Source organism: Malaclemys terrapin, chromosome 4, assembly GCF_027887155.1.
Source record: "Malaclemys terrapin pileata isolate rMalTer1 chromosome 4, rMalTer1.hap1, whole genome shotgun sequence".
In the NCBI taxonomy this organism is placed as follows: domain Eukaryota; kingdom Metazoa; phylum Chordata; order Testudines; family Emydidae; genus Malaclemys; species Malaclemys terrapin.
Genome location: NC_071508.1, coordinates 125,703,389 through 125,719,310, shown reverse-complemented (window position 1 = coordinate 125,719,310; position 15,922 = coordinate 125,703,389). Strand labels below are relative to the sequence as shown.

General features: G+C 46.1%; 1 protein-coding gene across 6 annotated transcripts in view; it reads left to right on the top strand.

The window, feature by feature from the left end:
• DICER1 (dicer 1, ribonuclease III) overlaps positions 1 to 15,922 on the top strand; it is a 98,942-nt gene that overhangs the window by 7,925 nt on the left and 75,095 nt on the right. The window lies entirely within an intron of this gene.

The window sequence follows — 15,922 nt, the reverse complement described above, 5'->3', positions numbered from 1 at the left end:
TATCTATGCCAAGATTACATGGGGCGAAGGACTACACCAGGGACATGCAGCAGTGCCACGTGAAAATAAAGGAGCTTCGGCAAGCATACCAGAAGACAAGGGAGGCAAACACTCGTTCTGGTTCTGCCCCATAGACATGCTTCTTTTATGAGGAGCTACATGTGATTCTCGGCGGCGACCCCACCACTATCCCAGAACACTCCCAAGGGACCTTGAGCAACAACGAGGAGGACATTGTTAACTAGGAGGAGAAGAATGTGAGGCAGGCAAACAGAGGATTCATTCTCCCCGACAGCCAAGAACTGTTTTTAACTCTGGTACATCCCTTCACAGGACCAATTGACAGCAGAGTGTGATGTTGGGGAAGGCACCTATGGTGAGTACACATTTCCAATCAAACTGTAGGGCAGGGGTAGGCAACCTCTGGCGCACGTGCCAAAGGCGGCACGGGAGTTGATTTTTCAGTGGCACTCTCACGCCTTGGTCCTGGCCACCCATCCGGGGAGCTCTGCATTTTAATTTAATTTTAAATGAAGCTTCTTAAACATTTTAAAAACCTTATTTACTTTACATACAACAATAGTTTAGTTATATATCATAGACTTATAGAAAGAGACCTTTAAAAAGGTTTAAAATGTATTACTGGCACGTGAAACCTTAAATTAGAGTGAATAAATGAAGACTCGGCGCAGCACTTCTGAAAGGTTGCCGACCCCTGCTGTAGGGATAACGCGTTTGTTTGTTCGTAAATCTGAACAAAAAATTAGGTGTAATGGGTATCTGAAACATTAAAATACAATGCAGTTTGCTCAACTGTAACAAAGATAACTTGTTAGACAAATGGCAATTGAGGGAATGTCTACAGAGCAACTAGATGCCCGTGCCAACTGACTTGGGCTTGCAGGGCATGCGCTGTGGGGCTGTTCCATTGTTGTGTAGACTTCTGGGCTTGGGCCGTAGCCCGAGCTCTGGGACCCTCCCACCTTGCAGGGTCTCAGATGCCAGGCTCCAGCGCAAGCCCAGAAGTCTACACAGAAACAAAACCGCTCCACAGCCCCAGTCCAAGTCAGCTGGCACAGGCCAGCCATGGGAACTCTGCTGGCATCATTGCAGCACACAGCATTGTAGCATAAGGGCCAGATCTCTGTACCCAGAGTGATAACGTATATGGTCACCTAGGGGAAACGGGGACGTTTTCAATGTTAGCCCTTAAACTGCGAACTGTTCAACAAGTAATCGACCCCCTTTCCCCCCATTTGGTGAACTATGGGTGACACAATCATGCTTTCCCAAACATGATGCGGTTGGAGGGGATCACCGTATATTGCAAGCAGTATTGGGGGAGGAGAAGGGGGGGTGGCAGCTTCCTGTTTGTCTCACACCCCCCCCCCCCGACCAGTGCTGCTTATGTAAAAAAACAAACTATGTGCGGGGGGAGGGGGAGGTTTACTCTGGTGCATGTCCTCAAGCACCATCCAGGTTGCTAGGGGAACGGGCTTTTTTCAAGTTCCAACCTATGATCCCAGGGATGTCTTCATGAAAGCAGCAGCATAAGACTTCTCGCCCATGCCTCGTGGTCTTATTCACCATGGTTGAAGTAGCAAACCGACTCTTGCAATAGCCAGCAGTTGTGATTATGTTGTGGCTTGCAGTGAAGTGTATTGAGGGGTGATTTTCATTTATTTTATTTATTTATTAAAGTTAACCTTGCACCAGAAACAATGTATGCATTGTCAGTGCTCCCCTTGTGCTTTGCTGAAATCTGGTCTGTCGGTGCATCCTTCACACAGACTTTCCCAGATTAGAAGGCGAAAAAAAAGATTTAATGCATGCCTCCGAGAGTGACAAGACTGAGCTCAGAGCATGGAGGATGAACCTGGATGTGGACAGGAGAGCATGCAGGGAACAAGTGTGTCATGCAGGAAGAGATGCTGTGGATTATGAAGGAGCAATCAGACATGTTGAGGTTCAAGAAAGGAAGCTGGATCCTAGAGTCCCTCTGCAGCCTATGCTGAATCTGCCGCCATCATCACCCAGTTCTACATTCTCCTGCCCAAATGTCCTATGAGGTGTCGGAGGAGTGGTTCAGTATCCCTTGCACTCAACACCAGGGGAGGGTACAAGGACCAGAAGGTGCTCATTCCCACACCTTTGATTGTTGTTGCAGTGTAAGCAACAACTGTAAGCAAATTTTCCTTGTCCACCCCCCCCCCCCCCCCAGTGGTGTTAGCCCTTTTGCTCCAGGTTATTTTACTGTGTGTGTGTGTGTGTGTGTGTGTGTGTGTGTGTGTGTAATAAAACTTAATGGATTGAGGAGAAAAGGCTCTTTTTTGTCAATCAACAAATGGTGGTTGGTGGAGGGGGAGTTTACAGGGGAAAAATTGCAACAGAGGGGACACTTTGGTAAGGAACAACATAGATAAGTGTCACATTACTCTGGCTCATTGCTGAAACTGGTTTTCAAAGCCTCATGGAGATGCAGAGCTCCTCGATGTGCTCTTGTTGTTGCCCTGGTGTCTGGCTGCTCAAAATTGGCTGCCAGGCAATCTGCCTCAACCCCTCACCCCGGCGGAAACTTTTTTCTTCCTTTGTTTCACAGATATTATGGAGCAGACCGCAATAACAATGGGGATATTGCTCTCACTGAGGTTCTAACCTAGTAAGCAAACCGCGCCAGTGACCTTGTAAACGTCCAAAGGCACATTCCACCACCATTCTGCACTTGCTCAGCCTATGATTGAACCGGTCCTTACTGCTGTCCAGGCTGCCAGTGTATGGCTTCATGAGCCACGGGAGCAGGGGTAGGCTGGGTCTCCCAGGATCATGATTGGCATTTCAGCATCACCAATGGTTATTTTACAGTCTAGAAAGAAAGTCCCTGCTTACAGCTTTCTGAGCAGACCTGTTGTGTTCCTGAAGATATGCGTGTCGTACACCATTCCCGATGTTGGTGAAACAGCCCCTGTGATCGGCCAGCGCTTGCAACACCCTTGAGACGTGCCCCTTTGGTTTATGTACTCTTTGACAAGGTGGTCTGGTGCCAAGATAGGGATATATATTCTATTTATCGCCCCACTGCAGTTAGGGAACCCCGTCATGGCAAAACCATCCACTATGTCCTGCACATTGCTCAGAGCCACTACCCTTCTTAGCAGAAGTCTGTTAAGGGCCTGCAAACTTGGATCAGAACAGATCACACGGTAGATTTACCCACTCCAAAATGATGCAATGCCAGACTGCTTCCACAGAGCTATTGCCCCTTGCTTCTCCACTGTCAGAGCAGCTCTTATTTCAGTATTACTGCGCTTCAGCGCTGGGGAGAGCTCTTCACACAGTTCCTGGAAAGTGGCCTTATGCATTCAAAAGTTCTGCAGCCACTGCTGTCATCCTATTGTTACCCAGGGTTCTTTCAACCCAAAGCTCTTGGTAACTTTTACTGTGCGAGGTGGTGTCAGGAAATAAATCGGGAGACATGGCAGTCCGACGGATAGAGGGCTGGCACAAACAGGACAACACAACAGTGCTTCCACTTAAAGCTAAACTTTTAGACTCAAGCACTTACACATGTCCGCAACAAAATTAGTAAAATACCCCCAACCCTTTAATTAACAAAGCTGAATGAGGCTCTCGAGTGGCACAGTGGCAGCCCGTCTGCCAGTGGGGTACACAAGATGCATCCAGAGGGAGAGACCAGTCCCAAAGAGGTCCCCCCCATCTCAAGCTTTTCCCCCTTATTTATACATTATAGTAATGCAATGACATGTCCCTTAAAGAAAACTTGTCAAGCAAGCAGTTCCCATGGGCAAGCAAGAGGCTCCTTCTGATTATTGATTAACTAGGTGTGGGTCTTTCCAGAGCCTGCAGCCTTGAGACCCCAATAGACATTCCTGGGGGTACATCCTGCTCTTTTAAAATGAATGTATCAGCAACTTTAACACAATTCTTATCAGGAAGGACGTGGGGTCAAGCTGCCCTTGCTGTGGCACCCCCAAACCCCCTCCCCTCCTGCCTTGGTCAAGCTGAGATTGCTGAATGGCCAATTTACAGCTTCCTGACTAGGCCGCCTTTAACAATAAGCCATAGTGGTTTTAGGCACTTTACTGGTTTGCCATAGTCTCCCCATACACAATGGGCGCATAATGATGCGGTCCCACCAGCCAGTACTAGTTTCCCGGGCCCAGAAATGGCACTCAGCAGTGTCAAGGTGATGCGTGACTGTTGCCAGCAACTGCCAACTGCTCCGCCCTGTCTTCCAGCAGGGCTGCTTGTGTGACATCACATTGTTCCACACGGCGGCTCCTGTGTAGGCTGTGTAGATGCTGCAGGATAAGGTGCAAGGTGTTTGTAATGCTCACAACAACAGTGTACAGCTGAGCGGGGTCCATGCTTCTCGTGCTATGGTATCCGTGTGGATAATCCAGGCTTACGAAAAAAGGTGTGAAAAAGGCTTGGCTTGTTTACTGTTGATTTCAGAGAGGGAGGGAGGTAAGTGCCATCATGGGAGGCTAACACCATGTTTCCATAACCACCCATGCCAATGTTTTGGTCCCATAAGGCATTGCAAGCCCAACCCAAAATTCTACTCGGCTAGGTGCCCTGTGGGATGGCTACCTATAGTGCAGTGCTCCATGTGTCCGTGCATCCTCACTAGCAAGACCTACATCCCGCTGACACAACGAGTGTAGTGTGGACCCGCAGGATTGATTTGCTTAAATTGGAGGCTCGGTGTCAGTTTACGGAAAGTCGACTTAACTTTGTAGTGTAAACATGGCCTCCGTCTTTGCAGGTCAAGGCCCTAATTTTCATTGTTTTGTTTTTTGCTTGTAGCAGTTCTGTAAATCTCAAATAAAAGACCTACTACTAGTGGTATTTAACACCTGTTCCCCTCCTCTCCCCTACCAAAATACAGTATTTATAATTTAGTTTGTCATTAAATAAAATCGTTTAAATCACTTTGGTTTTATTTGCTCCACACAGAAACCGAGAAGGCTTTAGTATTTTGTGACGTGCTTGCTAAACAATTCTTCTCTCCACATTTGGCTTAAGCTTCTGGCTACAGGACCATCTTAAGATTTTTGGAGAGTGCCAAAGTTCTTTAGGACCTTCCTTACCCCCCTTCTCCTCCTTGCTATAATAGTACCTTCTGTGTAAAAGAATTGAAGGGGGAGAATTTTGGACTGCCACTAGCCTCTTTCTCTGCAGAAGAAGAAATCCAGTTGCTTATATGGATCTGTTAATGACTATACATTTACATTTTTTGGGACAGTTCTCCAAATAAGGTGGGGATCTTCTTCGAGTGATTGTTCATGTCCATTCCAAGCAACTGTGTGCACGCCAGCTGGAAGATTTCCCCCTAGCTGCGAGAGCGAGCAAAGTTCTAGCTAGCCGTCACCGGTGGTAAGAAGGAACTGAGGGGGTGGAGGGTCAGCGGGCCCCTATATAGGGTGCCATGAAGGCTACACTCCAGGGGGCGCATAGGCCAACCCTACGGCGCTGCTAGGGGAAAATCTTCCAGCTGGTGAGCACGTGGTGTGCACACACCTGCTTGGAATGGACATGAACAACAGTTACAAAAAGGTGAGTAACCATTTTATTTGGAGGTGCAAGGTCTTCCTTTGTCCAAGCATTTTGCAGACATTTGGTGAATGTTAGGTTCTTTTTTTCCTAATTATGTAACTCTAGAATCCAAATTATCCATCAATATTATGCAGTCATGACATCATAGTTAAGGATCCCTATAGGAAGATATTTTAAACCTTAATTCAAGGGCTTAAGATATCCATTCCGCTCCTTTTCTCTCAAACTTAGAGAGAGGGAGTACATAAAGGAACGTCAATTAAATATGCTAACCTAAAAGTTGTGCATCTTCCTTCATCCCATTTTTTTCCTCCTTCCATGCGTGATCTATTTTATGCATCTACATACCTAAGATTTAAGACACTTACTACTCGGAGTAGAGGGTGGGCTCTAGTGAAGGCTAGGGTAATGCCCGGGTGAGACACCCAGATCATACCCCCTTGAAATAACTGTGAGCAAATGGGCCCTTAACTCCCGTTTTGAAATTAATCCTCTTTGATCCCAAACTATCCACAACAAAAATCATGAACTGTATGGGAAATTGTAAGCAGTAGCTACAAGGTGAGCTAGATTGAGATAAATAAAAGTGAAAATCACAAATCAGGGTAACTTTTTAGTGACTTACAGGTTAAAAACAGCCTCTTTTCTTCCCCCCTCCCCTGATATTGCAGAAATATTTTTGTCTTAATAGCAAAAGTGGAAAATTTCAGGTCATGGAAAATTTCCAAGCCATAGTTTTAGGGGGCCCAAAATAGGGCTTCATAATGAAAGTTGGTTGCAATCTTTAATAGGAGAGGCTACAATCTTTATAATATATGAAAAGGAGATAAATGGGTTACGAGGGATAGCATGGGTGAGATAGGAGCCTTTTACCAGAATTCCATCAAAAACTAAATTGAGTCGCTTCCAATGTTGGTTATTTGGAAGCCATTATTGGGGTTAATGCTTGCGTGATTTGTGTAGATTGTAGTTTATCAGTTTGTATTTACAGGCTGAATAATTTATGTCAGCCTTACTGGCAGTTACTGACATTATTGGAGCTAGTTTCACAAGTAACAGTTTGAGAGTTAACATCTGTAATATTTCACGGTTCTATTGAACACTTTTTTGTGAAATATTTATGTGAACACTTTGTTGTAAGAAGTAAGGCTTTTACACCTCTAAAAACGTATGCAGTTGGACTTCAAGTCTCCTCTTGCTGTTTACATTGAAAATTTCTGACTTAGTGCCATAGGATTAAATAGAAGAAAACGGATTGCTATGTTGCTAAACAACTTTGAATATGTAAATTTATAATTTAAAGCATTTGAAGAGCAAATATAGCTTGACTCTAAAGGAACAAGAAAAAACTAAAGTACAAAGGAAGTTGTATTTAAACACTTTTTAATCTCATTTTATAACACACAGAGTAGTTAATACAAATTTTCATCTTCAGCATGTGTTTTATAACATTAACTAAAAATAACAGACTCAAAGACTCTAAGGCCAGAAAGGACCATCATCATCTAGTCCAGTGGTTCTCAAACTGTGGGTTGTGACCCCAGAGTGGTTCAGGGCTCTGTTTTAATGGGGTTGCTGGGCCTGGCATTAGACTTGCTGGGGCTCAGGGCCGAAGCTGATGCCTGAGACCCACTGCCTTGAGGATGGCGTGGATTGCACCCTCAGCAAGTTTGCAGATGACACTAAGCTGGGAGGAGTGGTAGATAAGATGGAGGGTAGGGATAGGATACAGAGGGACCTAGACAAATTAGAGGATTGGGCCAAAAGAAATCTGATGAGGTTCAACAAGGACAAGTGCAGAGTCCTGCACTTAAGACGGAAGAATCCCATGCACCTCTACAGACGAGGGACTGAGTGGGTAAGCAGTAGTTCTGCAGAAAAGGACCTAGGGGTTACAGTGGATGAGAAGCTGGATATGAGTCAACAGTGTACCCTTGTTGCCAAGAAGGCTAATGGCATTTCGGGCTGTATAAGTAGGAGCATTGCCAGCAGATCGAGGGACGTGATCATTCCCCTCTATTTGGCATTGGTGAGGCCTCAACTGGAGTACTGTGTCCAGTTTTGGGCCCCACACTACAAGAAGGATGTGGAAAATTGGAAAGAGGGTAACAAAAATGATTAGGGGGCTGGAGCACATGATTTATGAGGAGAGGCTGCGGGAACTGGGATTATTTAATCTGTAGAAGAGAAGAATGAGGGAGGATTTGATAGCTGCTTTCAGCTACCTGAAAGGGGGTTCCAAAGAAGATGGATCTAGACTGTTTTCAGTGGTAGCAGATGACAGAACAAGGAGTAACAGTTTCAAGTTGCATTGGGGGATGTTTAGGTTGGATATTAGGAAAAACTTTTTCAGTGGGAGGGTGGTGAAGCACTGGAATGGGTTACCTAGGGAGGTGGTGGAATCTCCTTCCTTAGAGGTTTTTAAGGTCAGGCTTGACAAAGCCCTGGCTGGCATGATTTAGTTGGGGATTGGTCCTGCGTTGAGCAGGGGGTTGGACTAGATGACCTCCTGAGGTCCCTTCTAACCCTGATATTCTATTCTATATTCCATAGTCTATGAAGCCCTTATGCTTTGACCCCTCTCCCCCCCCACCCCTTGCACCTAGGGCGGTGGGGCTTGGGCTTTGGCACCTTCATCCCCACCCAGAGCAGTGGGGTTTTGGCAGGCTCAGGCTTCGGTTCCCCCCTCCTGGGGTCATGTAGTAACTTTTGTTGTCAGAAGGGGGTTGCAGTGCAAAGAAGTTTGAGAACCCCTGATCTAGTCTGATTTCCCACACATTGCAGGCCACAGAACGTCACCCCCCACTTCGGTAGTAGGCCCATAACCTCGGGCAGAGTTACTGAAGTCCTCAAATCTTAAAGACTTCAAGTTACGGACAATCCACCATTTACTGTAGTTCAAACCAGCAAGTGACCCATTCCCCATGCTGCAGAGGAAGGCAAAAAACAAAACAAAAATCCCAAAACAACCCAGGGTTTCTGCCACTTTGATCTGGGGGAAAATTCCTTCTCAACCCAAAATATGGCAATCAGGTACACCCTTAGCATGTGGGCGAGACCCACCAGCCAGACACCTGGGAAAGAGTTCTCTGTAGGCACTCAGAGTCCTCCCCATCTAGTGTCCCATCTCTGGCCATTGGAGATACTTGCTGATAGCAGTCACAGATGGCCACATGCCATTGTAGGCAATCTCACCATACCATCCCCTCTATAAACTTCTCAAGCTCTGTCATGAAAGAAGCTAGGTTATTTTGTCCCCACTGCTCCCTTTGGAAAGCTGTTCCAGAACTGCACTCCTCTGATGGTTAGAAACCTTTGTCTACTTTCAAGCCTAAACTTACTGATGGCCAGTTTATATCCATTTGTTCTTGTGCCAGAATTGGCCCTCAACATAAATAACTCCTCTCCCTCCCTGGTTTTTATTCCTCTGATGTATGTATATACAATAATCCTATCTCCCCTCAGCCTTCGTTTTATTAGGTTAAACAAGCCAAGTTCCCCAAGTCTCATCTTGTAAGGCAGGTTCTCCATTCCTCTGATCATCTTACTAGCTCTTCTCTGTATTTATTCCTGTTTGAATTAATCTTTCTTAAACATGGGAGACCAGAACTGCAGACAGTATTCCAGATGAGGTTTCACCAATGCCTTGTATAATGGTGGTAACATTTTCCTATCTACACTGGAAATTCCTCACCTGATGCATCGTATGATTGCATTAGCCTTTTTCACAGCCGCATCACATTGGTGGCTCATAGTCATTCTCCTTCTTTGTCGCTTTCAACTAATATATCCCCAGTTTATAGTAAAAATTATTTTTGCTAGTCCCGAAGTGCTATTAAATTAAACCTTGCATTATTAAATTTCATCCCATTTCTGTTACTCCAGTTTTCAAGGTTGACCGTATCTTCTTGTATGATTCCTGTTGTCCTCCATATTGGCAGTACCTCCCAAGTTTGTGTCATCTGTAAATTTTATTAGTGCACTCCCACTTTTTGTACCAAGGTCATTAATGAAAATGTTAAGTAGATTGGTTCCAGGACTAATCCTTGAGGAGCTCTAATCGTAACCTCCCTTTCCAGGTCTCACTCCTGCTCTTCTTTTCCATCTCATGGCCAGCTAAAGGAATTTTCTGTTTTGTAATAGAGTGTAACCGCTGGAATGGATTCACTCCCTGAACACCAGATGTTTTCCCCATACTTTCTCTTGCAGCCAAAGGTCTTTGGGTGCCTTTTGAATAGCTTCAAAATGAACTGGGGCTGATTGAGACGGTCCAGCAAGGTGGTTTTGGCACCTGAACATTAGTCTCCACCTCCCCCCTCACCCCCTCTTTCCGGATGACCATTTTACTTCCAGTGGAACCTCTACTTTGCTGGCAATCAGTTTGGGATCACACCGAGAGAGCTGCAGAGCAGTCTTAAAGATAACACCCTGCCTATCTGCTGCTGTTCCAGAACCTGCATCATACTGGAAAGACTACAACCATATTCAGATAGGAGGAGGAAAAACACCTTTAATGGCACTTCACACAAATACCCACCATAACTACTTCCACTTGTCCTGAGAGTCTTGGTACCAGTACCCTTCCCCCCCCCCCTGCACATACTCCTTCTGCTAAACCCTTAAATCTTGTAATTCTCAGAAATGCTCCCTGCAGTGTACTTCAAAGCTATGTATACATGCTCCCTATACTCGATTTACAACTCAATAACTGTCTATAATACAGTCAATTAAGGGGAAGGAAGTAATTTCCTGTGCCCGTGGTTGTGTGTTGGTTAGTACTGTGTGGTTCCCTTTTAACTGAAGGTCTCTCCCAGCTCTACGTGTACTTAGCCTCAAAGCAGTTTGTTAGACTATAGAGAGAGTTAGGGCTAGTTAGAAAATTTTGTACTGTCTTCACTTTCAAAGCTCTGCAACAGGCTTCTATGAAAGGTTGTGGAATCCCCATTAATGGAAGGTTTTTAAGAACACATTGGGCAAACACCTGTCAATGATGTCTAAGTTTACTTTGTCCTGACACAGCACAGGGGGCTGGACTTGACGGCTTCCCGAGGTCCCTTCCAGCCCTACATTTCTATGACTATCTGCCTCTAATGGGTTTTCTAGCCCTATTCAAAACTCAGGTAGGAGTAGAGAAGTTATTTTACCTCTCTGTTTGGCACTGATGCAACTGCTGCTGGAATACTATGTCTAGTTCTGGTGTTCTCAATTCAAGAAGGATGTTGATAAATTGGAGAGGGCTCATAGAAGAGCAACGAGAATGATGAGGATTAGAAAATCTGCCTATTAGTGACAGACTCAAGGTGAGCAATCTGTTTGGTTTAACAAAGAGAAGGTTAAGGGGTGACTTGATTACATTGTATAGACAACATACAGTTAATAATGGGCTCTTCAATCTAGCAGAGAAAGGCATCACACAATCCAATGGCTAGAAGTTGAAGCTAGACAAATTCAGACTGAAAATAAGGCATACATTTTTACAGTGAGAGCAATTAACTGCTGGAACAGTTTACCAAAGTCGTCATGATAGTGAGAATTAAGTGCCCCACTATAGACCCCTCAAAGAGACCTGACTTTTCAGAGTAGAAAGTCAACATTTCTGAAAATCAGACTATTTAAAGTTGTCTCAGGTGGGAGCACTCCAAAAATGAAATCCCTAGTCACTTCTGAAAATATACACCACTGTTCTGTATAATCATAGTGGGAGAAATGTTCCCAAGTGATCAGTAGTTCGGTTCACAGTAGTGATGAGGAAAGACTTTCTTAATGTTTGCCCTTAAAGTATTTGCTTAGGAGGCTACTTGGAGCCTGATGTGAGTTTTGCTACTGACTTCAATGGCAGAAGGATTGGGCCCATGGTTAGTAAGAAATCAGACAGTAAGGGTAATTGCTGACAGAATTTTAGCCCTACTCTTATACGGGGCTGGATTTAGGAAGTGCGGGGCCTGATTCGAATACCCGGCGGCGGTTCGGGTCTTCGGCGGCACTTCGGCGGCGGGTCCTTCACTCGCTCCGGGTCTTCCGCGGCACTGAAGGACCCGCTGCCGAAATGCCGCCCAAGACCCGGAGCGAGTGAAGGACCCACCGTCGAAGACCCAGACTGCCACCGGGTGAGTAAAAATTTAAAAGGCGCCTAAGTTAGGCGCGCTTCTTTAGGGCGCGGGGCCTTCTTAGGTGCGGGGCCATTTTCGGGGGAATCGGCCTAAAGCAGGCCCATCTCTTATAATTAGGGATGGTATTTTATTTTACTGTATGTATCTTTTTGTGTACAAAACGTGTCTATTTATAATGCTAATAATTGCATCTAGTCAAAGAACTAATTTTTTTTGGTTACTGTAATAGTGTCATGGCTTTGTTTTGTTGCATTTTGTTTTCTAAAGAATAATTTACATTTAAACACTGCTTACCTTAGGAAAAGGTTTATTTGTTACTTAATGTTACTATGGGCTGCCAATCACCCTGAGTTGTCAAACCATTTTATTCCTTCTGAATGCTTTGTTTGGTACTGAATGGGAAGAATGAAGATTTTTTTTTTTTTTTTTTTTTAATCCCGGAGATTTTGCATAAAGTCTTTAGCAATTTTAGAAATGACTTGGCAACTGTTGACATAAATACTGTTCCTGCAATTGGACCCATGCTGGCAACCCTTACTCCTGCATGGAGATCGATTGACATGAGATGAATTGTGCAGATCCAGCAGCAGGATAGGGGCCTAATGAGTGAATTTTGTGAATTATTTTTAATATTTCCATGATTCCCTATGGTTTTATTAGAAAATTAGTGTAGCGGTTTGAGGGGGGAAATTTCTTTATTTCAAACTATAGAAGATTTTTAAATCAAACAGCAGCTTTGATAATTTTGTGTTGGAAAACACTGTCATTGCCACACTTCTGGAGGTTTTTTAATTCTGAAATTCTATTTTGGCTTTTTTTCTGGCAATCTTTGAATTACTAACTATAGATAAAATAAATTAAGTTTTTATTCTTTTTACAGCACAGCTCTTTGAATTACTTTTTAGGTACCACAATGCTTGTGAATCAGTGTCTGCCCTTCCTACTGGCCTGGTGTGTTTTGGCTAAGTTTACTGACATTTGGCTGAACTTTAAGTAGCAATTAGACAAAATGCCTGGAAGATTCTTGCCAAGGTTTTCAGAAGTGACTATTGAGTTTGGAAATTATATTTTTTGAGTGCTCAACTTGAGCCACCTTAAAGATGCCTGATTTTTAAAGGGAGGGTCCTCAACACTTTCTGAAAAATCAGGACCCTTTAAAATTAGTATAGTTAGGCCTCCCAAATCAATAGTTACTCTTGGAAAATTTCAGCTTTTAGCTTTAATTATAAATGAATTGTTTTATATTGCATAAACAACTCAAAGAAAATTTTAGTTACATACTGCTAAACTAACCTTGTAAAACTTACGAACCAATCATAGGAAGTCCCCTTATATATGTTATATTGTTCTTAATGAACATTTGTCATTCATTTTACCTTTATTAATCACAAATGAATGTGTGAGTCCTATTATCCTACAAAAATGAAAAATTTACTTTGGCTATACAATTTCTTTCTCCACAGTAATGCCATCGTACATTAAATATCTTCTCTTTCTAGTTTTGTCATTTAGCAGTGTCATGGTTTCCCCTTTTCTTCTTTGTGTTCATTTAACACACTTCCCACTTACTATAGATTGCTTGTTCAGTGTATAGTAAAAGAGACCTTTGACTGTAAAATTTGACTGGTATCTGCAACACACTTCAGTGAAGGAAGGGAGTGGGTTTTGTAGTTCGTTTTGGTAACCATTCGCTATTGCCATCTTTCAGCAGTGCTCACTGGCAAGTTGTTGATTCCTTTGTCCTTCAGACAGGAAGGGTTGGCTGTCTGCTGCAACAGGTCTTTGTTAGGGTTACCATATTCTGTACCTCCAAATGGAGGACACTCCACGGCCCCCGGCCCCGCCCCCAGCCCCGCCCATACCCCCTCCCCAACCCCGCCCCCTCCCCAAAGTCTCCGCCCCCTCCCCTGCTTCCCGCGAACATTTGATTCGCGGGAAGCCTGAAGCAGGTAAGGGGGGAGTGGGGGGGAGAAGGCGCAGCCCAGGCTAGCCCCCCCGGCGGCTCCAGCCTGGGTCGGCTCGGGCCCTGGGGTGCCGGCCCCGGCCCACCACCCCCGGCCCGCCCAGCACTGCCGGCCCCCGGCTCCCCGCGGGCCCGGCCGACCCGGCTCCCCGCCGGCCCGGCGGACCCGGCCCCCCGCCGGCCCGGCCGACCCGGCCCCCCGCCGGCCCGGCCCCCCGCGGGCCCGGCCGACCCGGCTCCCCGCGGGCCCGGCTCCCTGCCGGCCCGGCCCCCCGCGGGCCCGGCCGACCCGGCTCCCCGCGGGCCCGGCTCCCCGCCGGCCCGGCCGACCCGGCTCCCCGCGGGCCCGGCTCCCCGCCGGCCCGGCCGACCCGGCTCCCCGCGGGCCCGGCTCCCCGCCGGCCCGGCCGACCCGGCTCCCCGCGGGCCCGGCTCCCCGCCGGCCCGGCCGACCCGGCTCCCCGCGGGCCCGGCTCCCCGCGGGCCCGGCCGACCCGGCTCCCCGCGGGCCCGGCTCCCCGCGGGCCCGGCTCCCCGCGGGCCCGGCCGACCCGGCTCCCCGCCGGCCCGGCTCCCCGCGGGCCCGGCCGACCCGGCTCCCCGCCGGCCCGGCTCCCCGCGGGCCCGGCCGACCCGGCTCCCCGCCGGCCCGGCTCCCCGCGGGCCCGGCCGACCCGGCTCCCCGCCGGCCCGGCTCCCCGCCGGCCCGGCCGACCCGGCTCCCCGCGGGCCCGGCCGACCCGGCTCCCCGCGGGCCCGGCCGACCCGGCTCCCCGCCGGCCCAGCCGACCCGGCTCCCAGCCCGGACCCCGGCCCGGCACCGCGCCCCCGGCTCCCCGTCCGGCACCGCGCCCAGCCCTGCACTGCGCCCCTGGTTCCCGGCCCGGCACCATGCCCCCGGCCCTGCACGGCCGGCCCCGGCCGAGCACCACCCAGCCCTCCCGATTTTCCCGGACATGCCCGGCTTTTGGGGATTTCCCCCCGGACGGGGATTTGAGCCCCCAAAAGCCGGACATGTCCGGGAAAATCCGGACGTATGGTAACCCTATCTTTGTCCAAGGTTTCAACCAACATCATTTAGATGCTAATGTGTTGTAAGCTTGCTGTTTTGTACTAGAACTTGACTGAGTTTCTGGTATGTGGCCTATCTGGGATACATGTTAGTTTTGGCCTTAAAAGGGCCTATCGTGCTGAAGGGCGGTCAGTGTCTGTGATTAATTGATGCCCATCAATTAAAATTTCAATCCCCTGTTTTACAGATATGTAGTGTTAAAACAGAAGTTGTCAGTGAATTTTTCATGAATCAGTGATACTTAATCCATTTCCATGTTGTCACCTTAATGTGTTTGCCTCCTACATTAATAATCAAAAACTACTAATATGTAGTATATGAAGTTAGATATTATGCCGAAGGATTCTGTCATTTTTTTCTGTTCAGATTAGTACATCACTGGAAATTAAAAGTTTAATATTATAATAATATATTTTGACTACCTCTCTGCATCAGAGAAAACATTCTGCTCCCCTTGTAGAGAGAACCATTTCTATCTTTAACAAGTTTTTTACCAGATTTAGCAATTTTACTAGATAGAAAACAATGATTTCTTTAATAATATACTAACAGCATCTGAAATGATTTTACTGTTAGACCATATGCTATTTCAATAGAAATCATGCACGCTTTAGACTGTGCGAATGAGCAATTTGATGGTAACTAACAAATTAGACATAACAGGAACTCATTAAACTTCAGCACTGATCACTAAATGTACCAAATGGTTGTCTGTACTTTTCTGGAGAAAAGAAAGGAAAAAAGAAATTTTATCCTGGAGAAAAGGGTCTTTACATGAGACAGATGTTTAATATGGTAGCTTGGGATATAAAGTTCAAGCAGTTCTCTCTTTTGCACAAGAATGCAAAATATATCATTTGATTTTACATACTGTACTCTATATTTTCCTGAATGTAATGGAAAACCCTTTTGTAAAATGAAGTAATAATTGTGTTTGCATTTATTTCACCATAAAACTAATGCATGCTGTAAGCCTTTTAAAGTATGGTCAATATTAAGTTTCTTTAAAACTCCATTTTGGTAATAAATGAAAAACACGGTGAAGTGTGGCTTTTTTGTTTGTTTGTTTTTGTTTTTTAAAGCTGTAAATCTAATTGGACTTTAGCAATTACTTTAGCAAATAAAACAAAAAATATGCAAATATCTCCTGAGCACTTAGAACCAACCGATATTTCAGACACTCACTGTCTGTATCCCCAG